Source organism: Gopherus evgoodei, unplaced genomic scaffold (genome assembly GCF_007399415.2).
Source record: "Gopherus evgoodei ecotype Sinaloan lineage unplaced genomic scaffold, rGopEvg1_v1.p scaffold_69_arrow_ctg1, whole genome shotgun sequence".
Taxonomy (NCBI): Eukaryota; Metazoa; Chordata; order Testudines; family Testudinidae; genus Gopherus; species Gopherus evgoodei.
This window is the reverse complement of record NW_022060090.1, coordinates 539,169-560,426: the sequence shown is the minus strand read 5'-3', so window position 1 is coordinate 560,426 and position 21,258 is coordinate 539,169. Positions and strand designations below refer to the sequence as shown.

Genomic DNA, 21,258 nt, shown 5'->3' with positions numbered 1-21,258 from the left:
CAAGACCTTACATACTACAGATGTCAAACTAACAGGCCTATAGTTACTTGGATCACTCTTTCTCCCTTTCTTAAAGATAGGAACTACGTTAGCAATTCTCCAGTCGTACGGTACAACCCCTGAGTTTACTGATTCATTAAAAATTCTCACTAACGGGTTTGCAATTTCATGCGCCAGTTCCTTTAATATTCTCGGATGAAAACTGTCTGGGCCCTCCAATTTTGTCCCATTTAAGTCAGCCACTGAAAGATCCTTGTGCCTTCGGTTCCACATTGGGCACAGGAGTTTACTAGTTCTCCCTCCCCAGACTGCCGGGGGCAGCCAGGGATAATTAGTGGGTTATGGGAATTAGAAGATAAAATTCACTAAGAACAATGATATTTGTGTGTTAATTATTAAATCCACAGACACCCACCAATCCCCGTCCTCCTTCCGATGAGCTACAAATATCTAAGGGACTCAGCTACTGATCCTGCAGTCAGTTCCTGCCCTTCCCCACTTTCTAAAGCAGCACTTTTAAGAACAGGGCAGGGAAACATGTAAATACTTTGAACCAAATTCCAGAAGCTGCTGAGCATGGAGAAGTTCAAATGAAACCTAGGTTCCGTCTCTCCAAGGACCTGGCCCCCAGTGCAAAATAACAGACACTCCCCAGAAATCTGAAATGGCCACTTCATAACTGATCAAATGTTATTAATCTGTTCACTTCTGGGAATTACCAATAAGAGAAACAATCCAGTGACGGTGATATAATGAGGAAAAGATCACATGTGTCTTTAGATCATACCGATTTGTAACTTGAAACTTTATACATTAAAATGCCTAATTCGTAGCCCTACGGCTATTGCCTGGTGTCACTACAGGGCAGAATTAAGGTTGGTGCCTTAGTTGTCAATTTCCATCCCCTAACATATTGTAATTGCTGATAAGTGGGTTTGCCAAAATTCATTTTGTCTATTTCTTTCTTTTAATTTCAACAGATAGCGATATTTATTTTTAAGCCCTTTTTCAATGTTTACAATTTCAATGTTCAGAGCTGTGGGAAGTTATGGGGGTCATCAGACAGCAATAATTTAATTACAGTAACTGCTGAGATTCCAAAAACCAAATCATATAACTGTTCAAAGAGAAATTGTCAATGTCACACCCAAAATATATAGTGTAAATATCCTTAAATCAAACTCGACTTTCTCCAGAAGCATTTCTGTATATTACCTATGTAAATATTTTTTCATCTGTGTCTGTGTACAGTGAAATCAACATTTACTGCAATTTATTCATAAAAATCCAATCCTTTCAAGCATAATTTTAAGTAATGAAGTACTTGAATTCTTTCACTTCCTAGACTGGAATGTTTCATTTCAGGATAATTACTCCCTCTCTGTGATGTATTTCACTCTCAGTACCCAAAGCCCCTCTTGATATAGCTCCTGTCTGGGAGCTCTGCTGAGGCGAGTGGCATTATGATCAGAAGGTGACACTCTGACACATGAGCAGAGACACATGGGGGAGAGTGGAGGATGAGGTAACATGGAGGCTACCAGAGTTGAACGTGGCCCTAAGACCAAACCCCCTGAGCCTCTCCTCTCTCCCACCTCTCAGAGTGTGTAATTCTGAGAAATCATTCCCTGAAATCTAAATAGCCCCGGTATGAGAGACAGTGATTAACACAAGTACCTTAGGGGCTGCAGCGCCAGCCCCCTGCCTTGATGAGGGGGATTAGCAATTGCTGTAGAAATGGGTTAGGCTGGGAGAGGGCACAGCTGAAGTGGGACTGGGAGCTCAGTTGACCAAGAGGCCAGAACTCATAGGAGGGTTGGGAGAAGAAGTCAACAGAACTGGGTAGAGGCATTTCAGTGCATTTTCTCAATTAACCATTCTGCCATGTATTTAATTTAGAAACATCTGAACACCCTGGAGCTAAGCTGGGTTGATGCATTTTCACTTACATTGGTACAGTTTTCATTAGGTGCTTAATCAGATGTTCATGCAACACAAAGGAGTCAATAATGGGTGTGCTTTCATTCATTAACTTGACTGTGTGCTGTGCATAGCTTTAAAAAAAAATTGGTGCGAGCGAATGTCAAAGTTTTAGGCATTAAGAAATGGAAATTAAGTGTCAGTTCATTTCTCATGCATTTAGCCCTTTTGCCCTAAAACGCACATTTGACTCTTTGACGTTGTTTTATCTGCCCCACCAGAAAATGCTATAGGGAACCCGGTCATTACAACCGACCTTCACTAGGCACAGTTCTACCAGCTATGGGCGAACATTCAAATGGTTCTGTTTGTTTTATCTTTCATTCAGCTTTGCAAATCTTAGATCCCATTTAAAAGCTGGAACTGAAATAACCAAAGCAAGTAAAGAAGGGAGTGGCATCGGGCATAGGTAGGGGGAAAACAATAAATGGAAAGAACTGACTATGCACAAAGGAATATCTCAAACTATGAGAGCCTCAGACCCTCGTCCACGTGAATCCATCCCAGCCAGGCATATCAGCCCCTTAAAAATCACTCAGCCCGTCTGGAAGTGAATGCTGCGTGTTCCAGGCACAGCTACGGTGTGTGCGTCTGCTCTGCTGACGTGCTGCTTTGGTACGGAATGCACCACGGGCACAGGGAGCAGAGACATGGACTCCTACAAAACACATTCCCAAATACACCTCTAATACCGCATCCCCCCCTATCTTCCCACTGTCTGCCATCCCCTCCCCTACCTCCACATGGCCATTCTCAGCCAATTGCTAACACTTCCTCCCAGTCTTCAGCACTATAAATAAAGAAAACATGGTGTTACAAAAGGTAGATCATGCTAGAGAAACCTGATCTGGATGTCAGTAAGGTTTTTGATACAGTTCCACATGGGAAACTATTCGTTAAATCGGAGAAGATGGGGATTAATATGAGAACTGAAAGGTCAATAAAGAATTGGTTAAAGGGGAGTCTACAAGGGGGTCATATAGAACGGTGAGTTATCAGGCTGGAGGGAGTTACTAGTGGAGTTCCTCAGATCAGTCTTGGGACCAATCTTACTCAACACTTTTATTAGTGATCTTGGCACAAGAAGTGGGAGTGGGACACAAAGCTGGGAGGGATTGTCAATATGGAAGAGGACAGGAAAATCATACAAGAAAATCTGCATGACCTTGAAAGCTGGAGTAATAGAAATGGGATAAAAATGAACAGTGCACAAATTCTAGTCTCCAAGTGCATAATTTTGCAATAAGCTGGGGATTTATCAATTGGAAGTGACAGAGGAGGAGAAAGACCTGGGAGTATTGGTTGATCACAGGATAATTATGAGCTGCCAATGTGATGCAGCCGTGAAATAGGTTAATACAGTCCTAGGATACATCAGGTGAGGTATTTCCAGCAGACAAATGAAAGGGTTAGTACTGTTATAAAAGGCACCGATGAGACCTCATCTGAAATACACCTCTACCTTCTGCCCTTAAGATCTGTGAGTCTATAAACTGTGCTTTGTGTTGCACAGACACCGATGGAGATCAGGGCCCCATCGTGCAGCACGTGGCAGAGAACCTGACTGAGTACTGCTGGGCACTGCACAGACAGAGAGGGACAGTCCTTGCCCCAAAGAGATCACAATCCAAGGAGACAATGGTTAGGAGGAAAACAGAGAGAGGCTGTGACTTCCCCAAGGTCACCAAGAAGCTCAGGGACATATCCCATTAACGCCAGAGCCACATCACCCGCAGCTTGGAAAGGTCCCCACACCCCATTGTATTAGACTACAGGAAGAGGTGGTTTGTCCATGGATGCACAGGCTGTCCTGGCAGGGTCGCTCAGCTGCGGTCCCTGCACACAGCTGGGTGTGTGTGTCACGGGTCAGGAGAAGTCAGTGTCCAGCCCTGTGGGGCTGTGCTCCTGGCTCATACCTCCAGCACTCACTGCTGCCCCTCCCTTACCAGCTGCACTGGTCAGCCAGCCCCAGGCCTCTGTGAGGTCATTGCCCCTCCCACTCCACCACTTCAAGCCTTCAAACAGGGACTTGGTGCACCAGTGCCAGAGTGCACTAGTGTAAATTCTGTCTGTACTAAGGGTCTGCACCAGTGCCTAAAACACCAGGGTGGCAGAGACCTTCAGTGCCCAAAACAGCAGTACGGTGGAACTACAACTGGGATCTAGTTCTAGCTCTGTCACAGACCTTGCACACATCAATGTTTCTCCTCCCAACTTCAGTCTCTTTACCCAGCTGCCCACTCACTGGGGTCTCCTCTCTCTCCACAGCTGCTCACCACTAAAATCTCTGTGTGTGTCACCAGAGCTGAGCTAGTTCAGAACAGGTAGGACAAACCTCTGTCAGAGATAATCAACATATACTTGGTCCTGCCTCAGCAGAGAGAGCTAGACTTGATGACATCTCGAGGGCCTATCTAGCCCTACATTTCAAGGATGCTATGCGATATATACGTATAAAACAACATACAGAGAAAAACCCCACAACAACATGATGTAAGGCCATTCAAAAAACAACAAAACTAAAAACTACATTGCACAGCATAAAAGGACACAATACTAAGGAGAAGAAAGCAACACAATGCAAACTAACACACCTTAGGACAAAAGTACACAATGCAAAATAGCTCAACTCAAACCAACATAACACAGGCACCAAACAAGCTAAGGCAAAACAACGCATAATAAAACTATGCAACACAACATGGTGCATCATAGTTCCAAAAGGCACTATGCAAAACAGCTCAGTGTAGAACAGGACATAGCACAAAAGAGAATTATTTCAATGCAGGCCTGGAAGGGATCTTGAGAGGGCGTCTACTCCAGCCTCCTGTGCTGATGCAGAACCAAGTATTCCTAGACATTCCCAGACTGGTGGATCTCTAACCTGGTCTTAAAAACCTCCAGTGAAGGAAATTCCACAGTCTCCCTTGGAAGCCAATGCAAGGCAAACACAGGCCAAACCAACACTGTGTACACACATGCTAGGTTTGTGGATAAGGGGAGAGGTAAGAATTTAAACAATCTGGGTTCAGTTCCCAGTTTTGCCCCAAATTCTCCTTGCAAACTTGAGCAAAATACTTCAGCTCTTTGAGCTTCAGTTTCCCCATCTGTAAAATGGAGAGTTGCCTCCTACCACTGGCCTATTTAGCCTTTCAGCTTTTTGTGGCAAGGCCTCTCTGCCCCTGTGGGCATGTCAACACTGCAGTCAGACACCGGCGGCTGGCTTGTGCCCGCTGACTTGGGCTCACACGGGTCAGGCTGCAGGGCTGTTTAATTGTGGTGTCCATGTTCCGGCTGGGGCTGCAGCCCAAGGTCTGGCACCCTCCCACCTCGCAGGGTCCTACAGCCTGGCTCTAGCCCGAGCCAGGACATCGGCACTGCAATTAAACAGCCCCGTCGCCTGAGCCTGAGTCAGCTGGCATGGGCCAGCGGGGGGGTTTTAACAGCAGGGTAGAGATACCCTTGGTGTGTTTTCTGCACCTGTCACAATGGGGACCCTGATCATGGTCAGTGTCTGTGCAGAGCCCTGCACAACTGGAAGACTGATATCAGTTGGGAACTCAGCAACTCCCAGCATTACAGGATCCTTGATTTTGTTTAGGGCCCCTGCAGCAACTGGCAAAATGTGGGGGCAGGATCTCTGTCAGGGTCTGTGCAGTGCACAGTACAGTGGTGGGGTGTGATCTTTGTTAGGGTCAGTGCAATGCCAGGCCCAATGGTGACACAGATCTCAGTCGAGGTCTCTGAAGTGCCCAGAACAATGGAGGCAGCAGTTTGGGTCACAGTCGTGCGCTGCCTGGCACAAGGGGGACCGTGATCTCAGTGCAGGTCTCAGTTTTACCTGGATAACAGTGCAGTCTGATCTCACCTGGGGTCTCTTCAGTGCCTGGCAGAACAGGGCCAGGCTCAGTACAATAGGAGCCCTGATCTCAGTCACACACCTGGAGAGAAAAGTGGGAAGATTTTCGAGAATTTGATATCAGTATTTCAGAACTGAAGAGAAATTGGGGCACAAACTAAATATTTGCCAATATAAGAGACAAGCATCAACATATGGGGAGATTTTATGTCACCATTCAACAGTTTAAGAGAAAAGAGGGGAAATTGGAGGGGATTATAAAGAGATATTGAATCAACAACAGGATGGGACGGATTCTTCTTGCCTCACACTCACAGGGCCAGGAGGGAGCCCTGGGTGATGTCTTTTCACAGGGGAAAGGAGCGGAGCTGGAGTCAGAAGGTCACTGGATGTGGGGAGGGGCTGGCAGTGGGGTCTAAACCTGGGGCTGGGCCCATCCCCATGGGGGGCATTTCCTCCTCCCTCCCCTTCCTGGCCCTTCCCATGCCCTGTTGCCAGCAGAGAGGGGCCCCCCAGCCCAGCCCACAGGTGTCCCTGTTTCAGGGCCCCCCCAGCCTCTGCCCATTAACCCTCTACCCAGTTCAGAAATCACTCGGGGGAACCATTTCCCACCCACACAAGGACAAATCCCTGCAGGTGAAAATGGGGGAAACACCCCAAACCTGAGATCTGAACTGGCCATTGGCGAAGGGCAGAGAAAATGGGGCACAATGGGAGGAGGGGAACAGGGAACTTCTCAGGGGTTTGGGGAGGGGGGGTCACCCTGGGTGCTGCTCGCTGCTCTCTAGGGAGAAAGGGGGCAGGGCGTGAGAGGGGGGGTCCCCACGGGGGGGCAGCGGTAAATCCGAGGGGATCTCAGCCCCCCCCTTTCTCTCCCCGCTCCTCGGGGGTCACCTGCTCTTCCCCCCCCCCCGGCCATGTCCGGGCTGCACAGACATTTCCCGCCCGCTCCTTTCCCAGCCCCCCAGCCCGGTCTCACCCCCCAGCCCCGCCCGGCCCCACGCAGGGGCCCCAGGGCAGAGCCTGGCCGGGCGCGGGGGGGTTAATGAAGGGCTCTCCCGCCGCGATCTGCGCATGCCCAGAGCCCCCACGGCACAAACCCTTCTCCGGCCCCGGGAGAGGCTCCAACGGCCCCGCGCGAGCCAGGCAGAACCAAAACCCCCAACGCCCCTTCGCAGCCGGGCTCCGCCTCCTCCGCCGACGTCACTTCCGCTCCGGGGAGAGTCAGGAACTACATCTCCCAGCCTGCCCCGGGGCCGCTCCCGCCCTCTCCAGCCCAGGGAAGGGAGGGGTCAGCAGGTGAAATCGCGCATGCTCCGTGCGAGCCCCGCTGGCGACCGTGGGAAAGTGGCTCTGCCCCGGGGAACCTGGGAGCCGCCTCGGCCCCAGTGGAGCTGCAGCAGGATCCGCCCGGGCCGCTGGGATGGGGGGAGCCCGGGGCCCGGCCGGGGGGGCCCTGTGCAGGGAGGGGAGAAGCTGGAGTTGGGGGGAAGGTCAGTGGGACACGGGGGGGTTGAGCTGTCTGTGGACAGACAGGAAATTCCCGGGGGGGTGAAGTGGTGGATGGGGGGGAGTTAATTGGACTCTGTCCCTGTTTGTGCCACTTGCCTCTCGCCCCCGATACAAATTCTCTCTAGTTCTGCCCCTTTTCTCGCTCAGTGTCTGACACGGGCTATAAAATCCGGGGAGATTCCCCCCTTCCCCCCCAATGATCAGCTCTCTCGTCTCCCCTGAATCCCCCCAGTCTCCCCCGATTCCGATTTTTCCACCTTCAGTTCCAGTTTGTGACACGTTTCCTATGCAAATCTCAAGGGTTGATATAAAATACCCTAAACAGTTGCCCCACTTCTCTCTAGTTGTCTATTTCTAATTGAATAGGCCCAGAGATTTTCCTGTCTCTCTAATTATAAAATACCAACAAAATCTCAGATTTACACCCTTTCTCAGCTTCTTGAACGTGGATATAAAATGTTTGCAAATGGTGCCCATTTTCTCTCTATTCATTTAACAAATATTGATGGGAAACACTGAGATGTTACTGCGTATTTGATATAAACTGATATAAAATCCCTTTGATTTTCCACTTTCCTCTCTATTATTTGCAAAAATAGAGCCAAAATCTCTCAGATTTCCAGCCTTTCTCTTTCATTTCTGTTATTTTCAAATGTCAGTTAAAAATCCTTTCATGTTGGGGCTGTTCCCCATGTTCCTTAATCCCAGCAACTTCTCCTTTCTTGGAGGAAACTTGTTGCCCTGAATCATTCTCCATCCTGGAGGTTGCAGTGGGTTAAATTTCCCGGTGTTGATCTTTCCCCTCTCCTTTGAGAACCATTTCTTCCCCCCTTTATCTCTGTTAAAATGTTTGCTGATGAAAGAGACCAGCCACATCTTTAATACACATCAAAGCCAGAGGCCTCCCCCTGTTTGGGGATCAGTGGTTCCCAGCTCGTAATGGGAGAGTTGGCTGGACTCTTTTCTTTTCTCCAGCTGGCACGGGATGAGGAGGTCACTCTGAGTGCAGCAGGGTCCAGAAGTATCCCAAACCCCATGACAAAGGGTCTGTTTGAGGGGTTGATTCCCCCTGTGCTAAGATGTAGCCACTTCTAAGGTGGATCCATGGAGACCATTATTTGCTAGTGACAGGCCATGGACATTTCTTACCTTTCTTGCCCTCCAGGCCTTCCATTCTCCTGTTCAAGAGGCATCCCCCAGGGCTCCCTCTGCCTGTGTGACTGGCCAGCAGGAGGCGGTGATAACTTTCTATCCACTTATCACACTCTGTGAGGTAACACTGTTGTGGGGGGGAGGGTGTCTGTGTGGGGAGATGGGAACTGAATGGGAGCTTGTGATAGGGGGAGGTGTTTGGGTGGCTGGGCAGGGGGTACCCTAGTCAGGTTGGTGGGTTGTGGAGGTTTGGGGTTTTGGGGGGGGTAGTTCTCATGTGCCTATCCCTGAGGCTATGGGTCCTGGAGGTGGGTATTGCTGGGGGCCTGGTGGCTACAGAACAGTAGGGGTGGGTGTCTCCTGGGGGGGCAGGACAGGGGGTTAGAGGGAGCCTGGTTCTGTTCCAGGGGCTCGGTCTGGGCTTCCCCGGCTGCAACAATCCCAGGAGCCAATGCCCAGTGCGCAGAACTGGGGGAGGGGATCTCTGGCACTAGGTCAGGGAATGCCGGGGAAGCGGAGTGAGGGGTCCCACTGTAAAGCATCAAGAGGTCCCACTGGGTGGAGGAGGGGGTCCCAGACAAATGGCATGGTAGATCCTGGTGGTGGTGGTGTGGGTGGGGGGGAGTCCTAGGCAGGTAGTGAGGAACTGAGTTCCCAATAGGTGGGTCTCTGGCTGCTGGGGGCTTTTGGTGGGGGGAACCCTTTGGGATTCCCAACCTGACAGTCATGGTCTGGTGGGGATTCCCTGGCTGGTGGGGCTTTGAGGGGGTCTGGGGTCCCTGGCCAGGGACTCTGGGGTTTAGGTCCCAGGGAATATCTGGTGGGCCCCTGGCTGTGGGAACTTCTACTAACCATGATCCTTCTCTCTGATCAACTCGTGCCAGAGTCCTGGCTCCAAGCACTGCCCGGCATTCCCCAGTCACATGCCCTGTCACTGTGATAACTTTCTGTCCACTTATCAAATACTGAATATGAAATCACAGATTTTGCTTTTCTCATCTTTTGACAGCTGCAGGAACTTTTGGTTCCATTTAGAAAATTTGTGCCCCTAGTCCTTATTGTCTATCTAGGGGGTGAGGGAGGTGGGAAGGGGGTCAGCACTGCCACACGATGGTCTCTTCCACAGCATTCTGGACTCATTCTTTCTGAAGTCTGGTTTCATTGAGACCATTGTTAATCTAGAGTCACTGTATGGAAAGACAAGGAGTGACTCCAGATGGACAGTGGGGCAAATGAGATCAGCAATTCTCCCTGTGAGGAGGGGCTCTCATTAGCTGCTCTCCCCAGAGGGCTAAAGGAGGGAAGCTGCTCAGATACTCTATCCTTCTCTACTCAGGATATTGGGGTTCAGCTTCCTGGGTCAGAGGCTTAGCCTCCATTGTGACCTGGGAGACCAGGCTTAGCAGCTGCTGCTCCCCCAGAGGGGTTCTGTGCTGGGAAGTGACCATAGGTGGCAGGTTATATGGGCTCGAGGTGCCCGGGATCCAGGAATATTAAGGGCTGAGGGACCTGCTCTAGCAATATTTGGAGCTGGGTCTCTCCCCCGGCCCTGCCTGGATCGGGTCCTGGCCCCGGCCCCTGCAGGTTTCCCCCCACCACCCCACCGCATTCCTGCCTGGAGCGGGTCCCGGCCACTGCCTTCCACCCCTCCCCCTGTGTTCCCCCTCCGCCGCGTCCCTGCCTGCTTGTGCTGTCAGAGAACGGCTCCCGCATAGAACTGCTGTCTGCTGCCCCAGTGTCCTAGCGCCTGCCAGCCGCTAATGGCAAGGCAGGCTGCCCTTACCCTGCTCTTCTGCCCTAGCCCTGAGCCTCTCCAATGCCCCAAACCCCTCATTCCCAGCCAGAGCCCTCATCCTTCTGCACCCTAATCCTCAGTGCCAGCCAGAGCCCTCATCCCTCTGCACCCTAATCCTCATCCCCAGCCAGAGCCCTCATCCCTGCGTATCATGAACCCCTCATGCCCAGCCAGAGCCCTCATCCCCCTGCACCCTCATCCTCTGCCCCAGCCCTGAGCCCCCCCACATCATGAACCCCTCAGCCCCAACCTCATTCCCCTGCAGCCTGATCCTCTGCCCCAGCGTGCACCACCTCCCCCTTCCTACACCCTTAGCCAAGCCTGCACCCAATCTCCGTCCGAAAGCCTGCACCACTCACCCCCTCCTGCACATCCATCCCCTGCCCCAGCCCAGAGCCTGCACCCAGCACCCAAACTCCCTCCCAGAGCCTGCACCCCTCACCCCTTCCTACATCCCCACCACCAGCCCAGAGCCTGAACCCCTCACCCCTTCCTACACCCCCACCACCAGCCCATAGCCTGCATCCAATCTCCGTCCCAAAGCCTGCAGCACTCACTCCCTCCTGCACACCTGCCCCAGCCCGGAGCGTGCACCCAAACTCCTTCCCAAAGCCTTCACTCCTCCTGCACACTAATCCCCCGCCCAGACCTGCACCCCAGACCTCCCCCCTGAAATCCCGCCCAGAGCCTTAGGCAGGTGGAGGCGGAGTTTGAGGGGGTGGAGTTGGGGGGGCGGGTTCTGGGCACCACCAAAATTTCTACAAACTTGCCTCCCATAGAAGTGACTTTAATTAAAGCCGCTTCTCTGCCCGGCCCAGGGGGTGACTTTCTCCAGCTGGTCCTAGCCCCCTAGGGCAGCCCTGGGCCCTGTTAATACTAAATTCTGAGCCAGACATTCCAAGTAACTGAAAGGAACGAAGGGAAAATGTTGGGGTCTGGCCACACAAACAGACCCCCCCCCGCCATTTCTCGTCCCATTAGCCATTAAATCCAGCCATGGGGGAGCAAACTACCCAGGAATGGGACTTTCCTACCAGAGGGGCAGGGAGAGGGGATGGGAAAAGGAGAAAGAGAGACTGAAAGAGACATTGCCTTTCAGGGGCAATGAGAGAGAAGAGTTTGGAGAGAGATTTCCAGATCTCTAATCTGCCCTGAAAGATGTATTGCTGCACCCTGGATAGAGTCACTTTCCTGTAGAAAAGATGAGAATTGGACAGAGGAAAATCCAGTTCCTGACTCCATATTCCCCCTGCTGGGGTGTGGCTGCTGTGCTGTCCCTGTCCGAGGGAATCCCCCACAGTGACTCCTTTGGTTCTGTTCTTTTCTAGCCTTGTGTTCAGAGACTTTGTTATAGGATGGGGGGAGGGAGAAGGGAGGTTAAACATGTCTCTGTGGGCTTAGCCTGGTAGGAGAGGCCAGGTCTACACTGCACAAAGAGATCAAGCCTTTCTCAGCATGGCAGACTCTAGGGTGTCTGTCTGCAGGGAAAGGGCCTGGGGGAATCATGCTGTGAAATGAACTAAAGCCTGTTCTGAAACCTTCACAGCTGCCCTTCTCACCCTGCCACGCTGCGGAATAATGTCCATGTTTCGCTCCAGTTCATCCCATCCTCTCGTTGGACAGGGGAGAGAAATGGCTGCAGAGGAGCCAGTTCAGGTAGGTATTATCAGGGGGTTGCTGGTGGGTTCCTCCAGGAGGGAGCGGGACAGCAAATACACCGGAGATGGGAAGGTTTGCACAGTCCGGTTTGCAGGAAATGCACAGGATGGAGAAAGGGAGGAGGACAGGGGTGTGCTAAACCTGCTGGGAGTTAGTTAATAAGTGGCCTAGATTCTAGGAACAGACCCATGAGGTTCGGTGGTGGAAATGCTCTAGTTTGTGGAGCAGAAAATAACCCAGCTCCATGGGGCTGGGAAAACTGGCTAGACTCATAGTGCTGGAGCCCGACCTGACTAACCAGCGGCTGCTGTGAGATATGAAGGGGGCACCCACCAGTGAGGCTTAAGGGAGATTCCCCTCCCTTCACATCCAGCTCTTCAGAATGGGGAGGGTGTTGGGCGTCCTACCAGGGAGCTGTCCCTGGACCCTGCTAGGGGCTCCATCTCCTGAATCAGTCAGTGGCTAGTAGGTGTGTGATGGCTCTGCTGGGAGAGAGGAGGGGCTCTCTCTTCGTTCCCTCCCCCTGGTGTTTCCTGGATGCTCTGAGCAGGGTGGGGGTGGGACTCTGCAATCCATCCAGAGTTTCTGTTTGGCTCCTGTCCCCCATGTATAGTGGGGCTGTGAGTGGAGCAGCTGATACTGAGTGTTGGACTCTTGCTCTTTCAGGGGCTGGTGACCTTCGAGGAGGTGGCTGTGTATTTCACCAGGGAAGAGGGGGCTCTGCTGAACCCCACTCAGAGAGCCCTCTACTGGGATGTCATGCAGGAGAACTATGAGAATGTGACCTCGCTGAGTAAGGGTTACTGTCCCCTCAGTTCTTGGAAGGGGAAAAGAAGAGAGATGGTTCACTCCAGCCACACAATGCCACCTCTACTCTGTCCTGTTTCAGCATCACCCCAATATGCCAGTGACACACACACACACTACCAGAGACCCTCCCCTGCTGCAGAACACTTTGGGAACAGAGCACAGGAGCCGTATCGCACAGCGTCAAATATCTCCTGTTTGCTCAAGTAAAACTGAGGGTTAGGTGCGGCATAATCAGCAGAAGCTTCCTATCCCTGACTTCTCAAACCCTGAGCTTTCTTCACCCAGACCACAATTATGCTTGGGGTGTAACAAGCAGGCTGCTGGAGTCAGAGCTGCTGGTCCAGGGTTACTTATCACACAGACACTCCGTGCATCCTTGAATGCTGGCTGGGGGTATGCAGAGAAGGAAGCTCACTGGCAGATTTAGCATTAGTGGGGCCCTGTGCTCAGCTCCATTTTAGGGGTCCCTCCTTGGGACCCAGGCAAGAAAAAATACATTCTCTCTTATTTCCCTCCCACCCCCATTTTTCATTTTTTTTCCTTCCTCCTCCTCCTATAAGTAATAGGAAGTAAATGAAAATAAAGTGAGGTATGTTGATTATTTTTGTAGTCTGAGTTTTCCACAGAGTATTTGAAAATCGCTGAGCATCTCATTGCACCACTTTCCAAATATTGTTTCTACTGTTAGCTAACTATTGTAAAGCGCTTTGGATAAGAGACCTTTATTAAAAAATATATATATTAAAAACGTTGGAGTGCAGGGTCTGGCCAGGAGTTAAGGTGTGGGAGGGGGCTCAGGGCTGGGGCAGGGGGTTGAGGTGTGGAACACTTACCTGGGACAGCTCCTATTTCATGCAAGCAATGCAGGTGGGGATGTGGGAGGCAGGATTCAGGGTGGGCAGGAGGCTGTGTGGGAGGGGTGCAGGAGTCAGGGGTGGGAGTGTTTGAGGGGGTGGGGGTAAGGGGTTATGGGTGGTTGCAGGAATCATGGAGGGCAGGGAACTGGGGTGTGTTTGAGAGGGGTGAAGGAGTAAGGGCTGGGGGTGTGAGGGGATGCAGGAGTCAGGGAGGGCAGGGTGTTCAGGGTGCAGGAGTCAGGGCTGGGGGTGCGGGGTCTGGGAGGGATTTAAAGTGCAGAAGCAGGCTGGAGATTGGGTGCAGAGTCTGACCAGGTTTTAGGATGCAGGAGGGGGCTCAGGGTTGGGGTAGGAGGTTGGGGTGTGGAGTGCTTAGCTGGGGCAGCTCCCATTTGGTGCAAGGGATGCAGATGGCAATGTGAGGGCGTGTGTGCAGGAGCTACCATATTTGGTGCTCAGGGTGGTGGTGAGGATGTGTGGGGAGGTGCAGGAGTCAGAGCATGCGGTGTGAGGGCTGGGTATGTGGGAGGGGGTGCAAGAGTCAGGGCTGGGGTCCTGGGGGTGCTCCCTGCCCCCTACCCTGGGTGGCTCACAGCAGGAGGTGGGGAGGTATGTGATAGTGGAGTGCTTTGTAAAGCAGTGAGCAAGCCACCAGGAAGCTTTGCAAACGAGGCTGCTAACAGGGAGTTTCGTGAGGGAGTTTGGAAGGGGAGTGGGAAGGGGGCCAGTCTTTAAAACATTTAAGCTATAATACAAACTTCTTGATTGAAACAAAACCCCTGTTGTTAACCTAGGTAGCTGTAGGAGAGAATGCAGGCAGAAGCCCAGCAGCAGAGTGGGGGCTAGCCTGTTTATTGCACTCAATGTAGCATGTATGATTACCTGCCCTGTGGTCGGGTGGCATATGTGTGCATTCGGTGCAAGGAGCTCCTGGCCCTCAGAGACCACGTGGAGGCTTTGGAGGCCAGGGTTGTGGAACTGGAGACGCTAAGGGAGGCAGAGAAGTATGTCGATGAGGCTTTCTGGGACACTGTAGATGTCTCTCACCTCCTGTCAGACAGCCACTGTGCTGTTGAGGAGGATGAAAGGCCCAGGGCAGGAGAGCAGTCTGTGGGAGCAGAGGGAAATCTTCCCATAATTGGGACCCTCCCTCCAGATGGTGTTGGGGTAACCTCTTGCACTGAGGTTACCTTGTCAGCGGAGGGAACTGCAGGCATTAAGAAAAGGCAGCTGTTAGTAATGGGAGATTTGATCATTAGAAACAAGGATAGCTGGGTTTGTGATGACTGGGAGAACTGTATGGTGACTTGCCTGCCTGGTGCAAAGGTTGTTGATATCTCGAGGCATCTCGATAGATTTATGTGTAGTGCTGGGAGGAGCCGGTGGTCGTGGTACATGTAGGCACCAATGACATAAGGAACGGTAGGTGAGACGTCCTGGAGGCCAAATTTAGTCTGCTAGGAAAGAGACTGGAATCCAGGATCTCTATGGTGGCATTCTCAGAAATGCTTCCAGTTCCACGCACAGGGCCAGGTATGCAGGCAGAGCTTTAGAGTCTCCATGTGTGGATGAGATGATGGTGTGGAGAGGAGGCGTTTAGATTTATTAGGAACTGGGGAAACTTTTGGGATGGGGGGAGCCTATACAGGAAGGATGGGGTCCACCTAAACCAAAGTGGAACCAGACTGCTGGCACTTAACATTAAAAAGGTTGTAGAGCAGTTCTTAAACTAAGAGATGGGGAAAGCCAATGGCTGCTGAGGAGCTCGTGGATCAGACAGAGACTTGTCTTAGAGAAGAATCTAGTGATAGAGATTTTTCTAGTTTAGTCAGGAAGAGAGGCTGGAAGAGGATAAAGTAGGGGCCAGATCGGACGGGAAGCATTCACATACAAAAGAATCAGACACATCAGAAAAGGGCAGACGAATAAACATTGACAAGTTTTTTAAGTGCTTGTACACAAATGCTAGAAGTCTAAATAACAAAATGGGTGAATTAAAGTGCCTTGTGTTAAAGGAGGATATTAACATAATAGGCATCACAGAAAACTGGTGGTGCGAGAACAATCAACGGGACACAATCATTCCAGGGTACAAAATATATTGGAAGGAGGGCTGTAACAAATACAAGCTAGCAGAGGGGGGGAAGGGATTTCCTGCAGGATCTATTCCCAGTGCAGCTCCCAAGCTGTGCCCTGGCGAGCTGTGCCCAGGGGATTTAGACGCTTTAGAGGCAGGTGATTGACATGTGCTGGGTCCCATCTCCAGCGCTGAACTGACACGTGCTCACTGCATTCTCAGCCGGGCGCTCCTTAGTTTGATGGTTCAACAGCACCAGCCCCTGCCCCTGCTTTTTCTCTGGGGAGCCGCAGCCCCTCTCCTGCCCCCTCCCCGCATGTCCCAACCCCCCCTGCAATGGGCCTGGGGGCAGGGCCAGGCCCGGGGAGGAGCCACCCCTTGCTGCCCCCGGCCCCCGCCCCTTTGTGCCCGTGTAATAGTTCCTGCTCCTGATTTCCTTCTTTGGCCACACTGAGCATGCGCACATGAATCGAGTATGCCCAGTAATGTTTGCTGTCACCGCTGCCCTCTCTCTGCCCTCACTTCTACTTACAATTTACTGCCTGCCCTTTGGGGGCGTTTAAAAGCACAACGTGGGGCAAATCGCAGCAGGGGGCTGCCAGGGTCTGAGCAGGAGGCAGACATTTACTGGCCAGGGGGGATCAAACTGCTGTAGGTAGCGGCAGGAGAGGAAAAATCAGGGGTGGGGGGTGGAAGCCGGGGTTAAGACCAGAGGGGGAGACGCTGCCAGACCCTGTGTGGGGACAAACCCCCCGCCTGCTGGCGTGAAAAGGGTAAGGTGTGAGAATTCAGACTAGGCTTTCATCCATTCCACAAGCTGATTCCCCCCAGGTTTTCCCCTGCTAATGCACATTCTAGGTTCTGCCATAGTGTGAAGCACAGAGTGACCTTATTCCAGTACAGGCCTAGCCCCAGCCCACCAGGGTGTAACCCTCTGACACATGGTGAAACTCTCCCAGTAACAGTCTCTCTGTTACACGTATCAAGTTTGCGGACAATACCAAGCTGGGAGGGGTTGTAAGTGCTTTGGAGGATTGGATTAAAATTCAAAATGATCTGGACAAACTGGAGAAATGATTTGAAGTTCATTTCGTCTATTTCTTTCTTTTAATTTCAATAGATAGCGATATTTATTTTTAAGTCCTTTTTTAAATGTTTACAATTTCAATATTCAGAGCTGTGGGAAGTTATGGGAGTCATCAGACAACAATTGTTTAATAACAGTAACTGCTGAGATTCCAAAAGCCAAATCATATAACTGTTCAAAGAAAAATTGTCAATGTCACACCCAAAATATACAGTGTAAATATCCTTCAATCAAACCTGACTTTCTCCAGAAGCATTGCTGTATATTACCTATACAAATATTTTCTCATCTGTGTCTCTGTACCGTGAAATCAGCATTTGCTGCAATTTATTCATAAAAATCCAATCCTTTCAACCGTAATTTTAAGTAATGAAGTACTTGAAATCTTTCACTTCCTAGACTGGAATGTTTCATTTCAGGATAATTATACTCTCCCTGTGATGTATTTCATTCTCAGTACTGTAACCCCCTCATGATGTAGCTCCTTCTGGGAGCTGTGCTGAGGCCAGTGGCATTATGATCAGAAGGTGACACAGACACATGGGGGATGGTGGAGGATGAGGTAACATGGAGGCTACCAGAGTTGAACGCGGACCTAAGAGCAAACCCCCTCTGAGCCTCTCCTCTCTCCCACCTCCCAGAGTCAGTAATTATGAGAAATCATTCCCTGAAATCTAAATAGCCCCAGTATGAGAGACATTAACGCAGCTACCTTAGGGGCTGCAGCGCCAACCCCCTGCCTTGACGAGGGGGATGAAGAATTGCTGTAGAAATGGGTTAGGCTGGGAGACGGCACAGTTGAAGGGAAACTGGGAGCTCAGTTGACCAAGAGGCCAGAACTCATATGGAACAATAACTGGAGAAGAGTTGTTAGGGTTGACTGGAGTATGCTGCCTAGCCTGTGCTAATTCCAGTTCATGCTTTCTCTCTTTTTCCCCTCTCTTTTCCTTTCTCTGTCAGCTCCATCTCTTTTTGTTTTATTTCTAGTTCTTGTAGTTTCTTTTCCATGTCTCACTTGTAGTCTGCGTCTTTGATTTGTTCTTCTGCCTCCAGTTTTGCTCGTTCCTGTTTCAGGGTGTCTTTGGTAGTCATGGTTTCTGCTTTCTTGTGTTGGGGCGCTCTCTGCTGTTTACTGCCTGAAATGCTGCTTCTCTGTTGCCTCCTTAGGGTTCCTTAGCAAGAGAATCTCTTTTAACTCCTTCTACCTAGCTATTCCCGACAGAGTTAAAGAGAAAAAAGAACATTCATTTGCAAATGTGTTTTGCTGGTGTATGGTGACTCACAACTGGAGTCCCTTTGTTTACCAGAGATCCTTGTTAAACCCTAGTGCCTCTGCCTTCAGAGTACTCAGACTGGAATAGGTCCAGAGATGGGCTACTAGGATGATCCGAGGAATGGAAAACCTGCCTTATGAAAGGAAACTCAAAGAGCTTGGCTTGTTTAGCCTGGCCAAAAGAAGGCTGTGGGGGGATATGCTTGCTCTATATAAATATATCAGGGGAGTTAACGTTAGGGAGGGAGAGGAATTATTTAAGTTTAGTACTAATGTAGGCACGAGGACAAATGGGTATACCCTCCCAGCCTAAGTATACAAGTACAAATTAAAATCTTTTCTGCAAAATAGCAATTTGAACTCCTTTCAGCCAAATACACATTTGAACTCCTCCCAGCCAAATACACATTTGCAAATAAAGAAAACAAACTAAGCCTAACTCGCTTTATCTACCTAATACTCACTATTCCGAACTTATAAGAGCCTATATCGGAGAGACTGGAGAGAAACCTGGTTGCACGTCTGGTCCCTCTGAGCCCCCAGATTGAACAACAACCAAAAACTAACAGCACACGCAGAAACTTCCCTCCCTCAAGATTTGAAAGTATCCTGTCCCCTAATTGGTCCTCTGGTCAGGTGACAGCCAGGCTTACTGAACTTGTTAACCCTTTACAGTCAAAAGAGATATAAAGTATTTCTGTTCTATTAACTCCTACTATCTGTTTTTGACAATCCCTGTCTCTGCCAGCCTTAGATTTCTGCTTCTGTCCATTTCTTGACAGCTCAGATGAGGTGACCGAGTGGTTAAGGTGATGGACTGCTAATCCATTGTGCTCTGCACGCATGGGTTCAAATCCCATCCTTATTGGATGCATTTAGTCTTCATCCTCCTTTATAAACAACCATCTCTCCCTTTGGTACAATAACAGATCAAACAATATTGCTTGTGTTACTCAAAATGGGTCAACTGGTAAGCTTAGGGAGGACTAATGACACCCCCAGAGTTTGGCAGAAAGCAGCACATTTATTATGTTGATAGCTGAGCTCAAAAGAAGGGAGGGGAGAGAGTGTCTCACACACACTCCCATACTCACGCTCCCAGGACTGGCACAGCACTGGAGATGTCAGGATTCTGCCAGGTAAGTGTCTTTCAGCACAGTGATGGACGGTGCGATGAAGGTAGGTCTTCCTGAGGCACAATGAAACGCAGCGCAGCGAACCACTGGCCAGGTGGATTGGGCGAAGGGCATTCATTGGAGATACAAGCTTGTGAGTGATTCCTGAGCACAGGGCCCCTTTCCCTTTTAAGGACCTGCACCTCATGGCCTGTGACTAGAGATGACTCGGCTGCATCTGGCTGGTCATACTCCACCTTGGGTAGTGTCCCTGCACTGGATGTGTGAGTGCTGCCTAATTAGAGTCCCAGACACCTTGTCTATCTAGGAGCTCTTCTGATCTTCCAGCTGTTCAACCATCTTATTCATCCCACAAGCATTCCAGGAGGGAGGGGGAGGGGAGAAGGAATGCCACATCACAGGCATTCAGAGAGGGAGAGGAGACAAGCAGAGGAGGGGAGGAGTGTGACCGACCTTTTGAGCATACAGGTTATACAGAGCATACAGATCACTGCTGCTCCTACAACAGGGTAAGTTCTCAAACAGCATGTTTCTTACTTTGCCCATCTGTCAATTTTGATGATTATTGATGGAAATATTTTGCCATTGGGTTGTGTGTTTACACAGAAATTGACATTTACCAACAAATATGTAATTCTTCCAAGCCTGCCTAGTCTGCAGTTGATGGGTTTAGAGGGACACCTTCACTCTTCCAGGTCCCCATGCCAGGTCTCTGTTCTCCAGGCTGTCAACTTTCCACACTGCTGGGATCCTTCCTTCATCTCCCCCCAGACCACTGCTCCACCCCCACTTCTGGGATCCCCTCCCCACACTGTCTGACTCCCTTGCTGGCAGGATCCCTTCCCTGTTCCTTTCATTTCCTGCCTCCGCTCTGGGCAAAAGCTCTGCACTCTTCCCATACCAGAAGTTGAACCCGGGCCACCTGAGTGGAAAAACCAGGAATCCTGACCACTAGCCCATATGGAACTATTGTTGCATCTAACGAAGTGGGTATTCACCCACAACAGCTCATGCTCCAATACGTCTGTTAGTCTATAAGGTGCCACAGGACTCTTTGCTGCTATTATTACTGCTACTCAGGCCTTGGCTACACTGGAGAGTTACGGTGCTGGTGGTGGCTTTACAGCGCTGTAACTTACTCTCTGTCCACACTGGCAAGGCACATACAGCTCTGTATCTCCGTGGCTACAGCGCTGCATGTGCTCCACCTCCACGAGAGGAATAAAGAGAACAGCGCTGGTGCTGCAGCGCTGGGGTGCCAGTGTAAACAGTGATTAACCTTACTATGCTGTAACTGACCTCCAGAACCTTCCCATAATGATTTTAAATAGAGATAACACTCTTTGTTTTGGTGTGATGCCTCTGTTTGTTATCTATAAACCAAACACAGTTACTGTTTGCAGTGAATGAGCAGAGGCAGGGGGATCCCTTTGGAACGCCCACAGCTGGTGTTTGCTTGAGGAGAGAAGCAGCCCGGTGGGCATGGGGAGGGGGATCTGTTTTAGAGCAGCTGCTTATCTGGTCTGTGAGGAAAAAAACAAAGAGGCTATTTGCATTTAGTGAATGACAGGGGTGGGGGAGGGGGTCCGAGCTTGCAAGGGACGGAGCTGACACAGTGTCAGCTCCAAAAATCCACTCGCTTTGTCTCCCCCACGCTCCCTGTCACACTCCGCCCCACCCTCCTCTTTTGAAAAGCACGTTGCAGCCACTTGAACGCTGGGATAGCTGCCCACAATGCACTGCTCCCAACACCACTGCAAATGCTGCAAATATGGCCACACTGCAGCGCTGGTAGGTGTCAGTGTGTCCACACTCTAGCGCTTTCCCTACACAGCTGTAGGAAGACAGCTTTAACTCCTAGCGCTGTACAGCTGCAAGTGTAGCCAAACCTTCTCTAAGCCGACCCCTTATGAGAGCAGCAGGGACTAGTGTGATTGGATGTCCCAATTTTTGGGTCTTTTTCTTATGTAGGTGCCTATTACCCCCGTCCCAATTTTTCACATTTGCTGTCGGATCACCCTAGCAGGGGTTGCACACAGGGCTGCATTAACCTTCAGGTGC

General features: G+C 50.6%; 1 protein-coding gene and 1 non-coding gene across 2 annotated transcripts in view; one reads left to right on the top strand and one right to left on the bottom strand.

The window, feature by feature from the left end:
- The window catches only part of LOC115643738 (zinc finger protein 660-like), a 579,185-nt gene that overhangs the window by 41,331 nt on the left and 516,596 nt on the right, over positions 1-21,258 (bottom strand). The window lies entirely within an intron of this gene.
- On the top strand, positions 18,848-18,929 carry TRNAS-GCU. The gene has a single exon. It is a non-coding gene; the product is annotated as a tRNA-Ser (tRNA).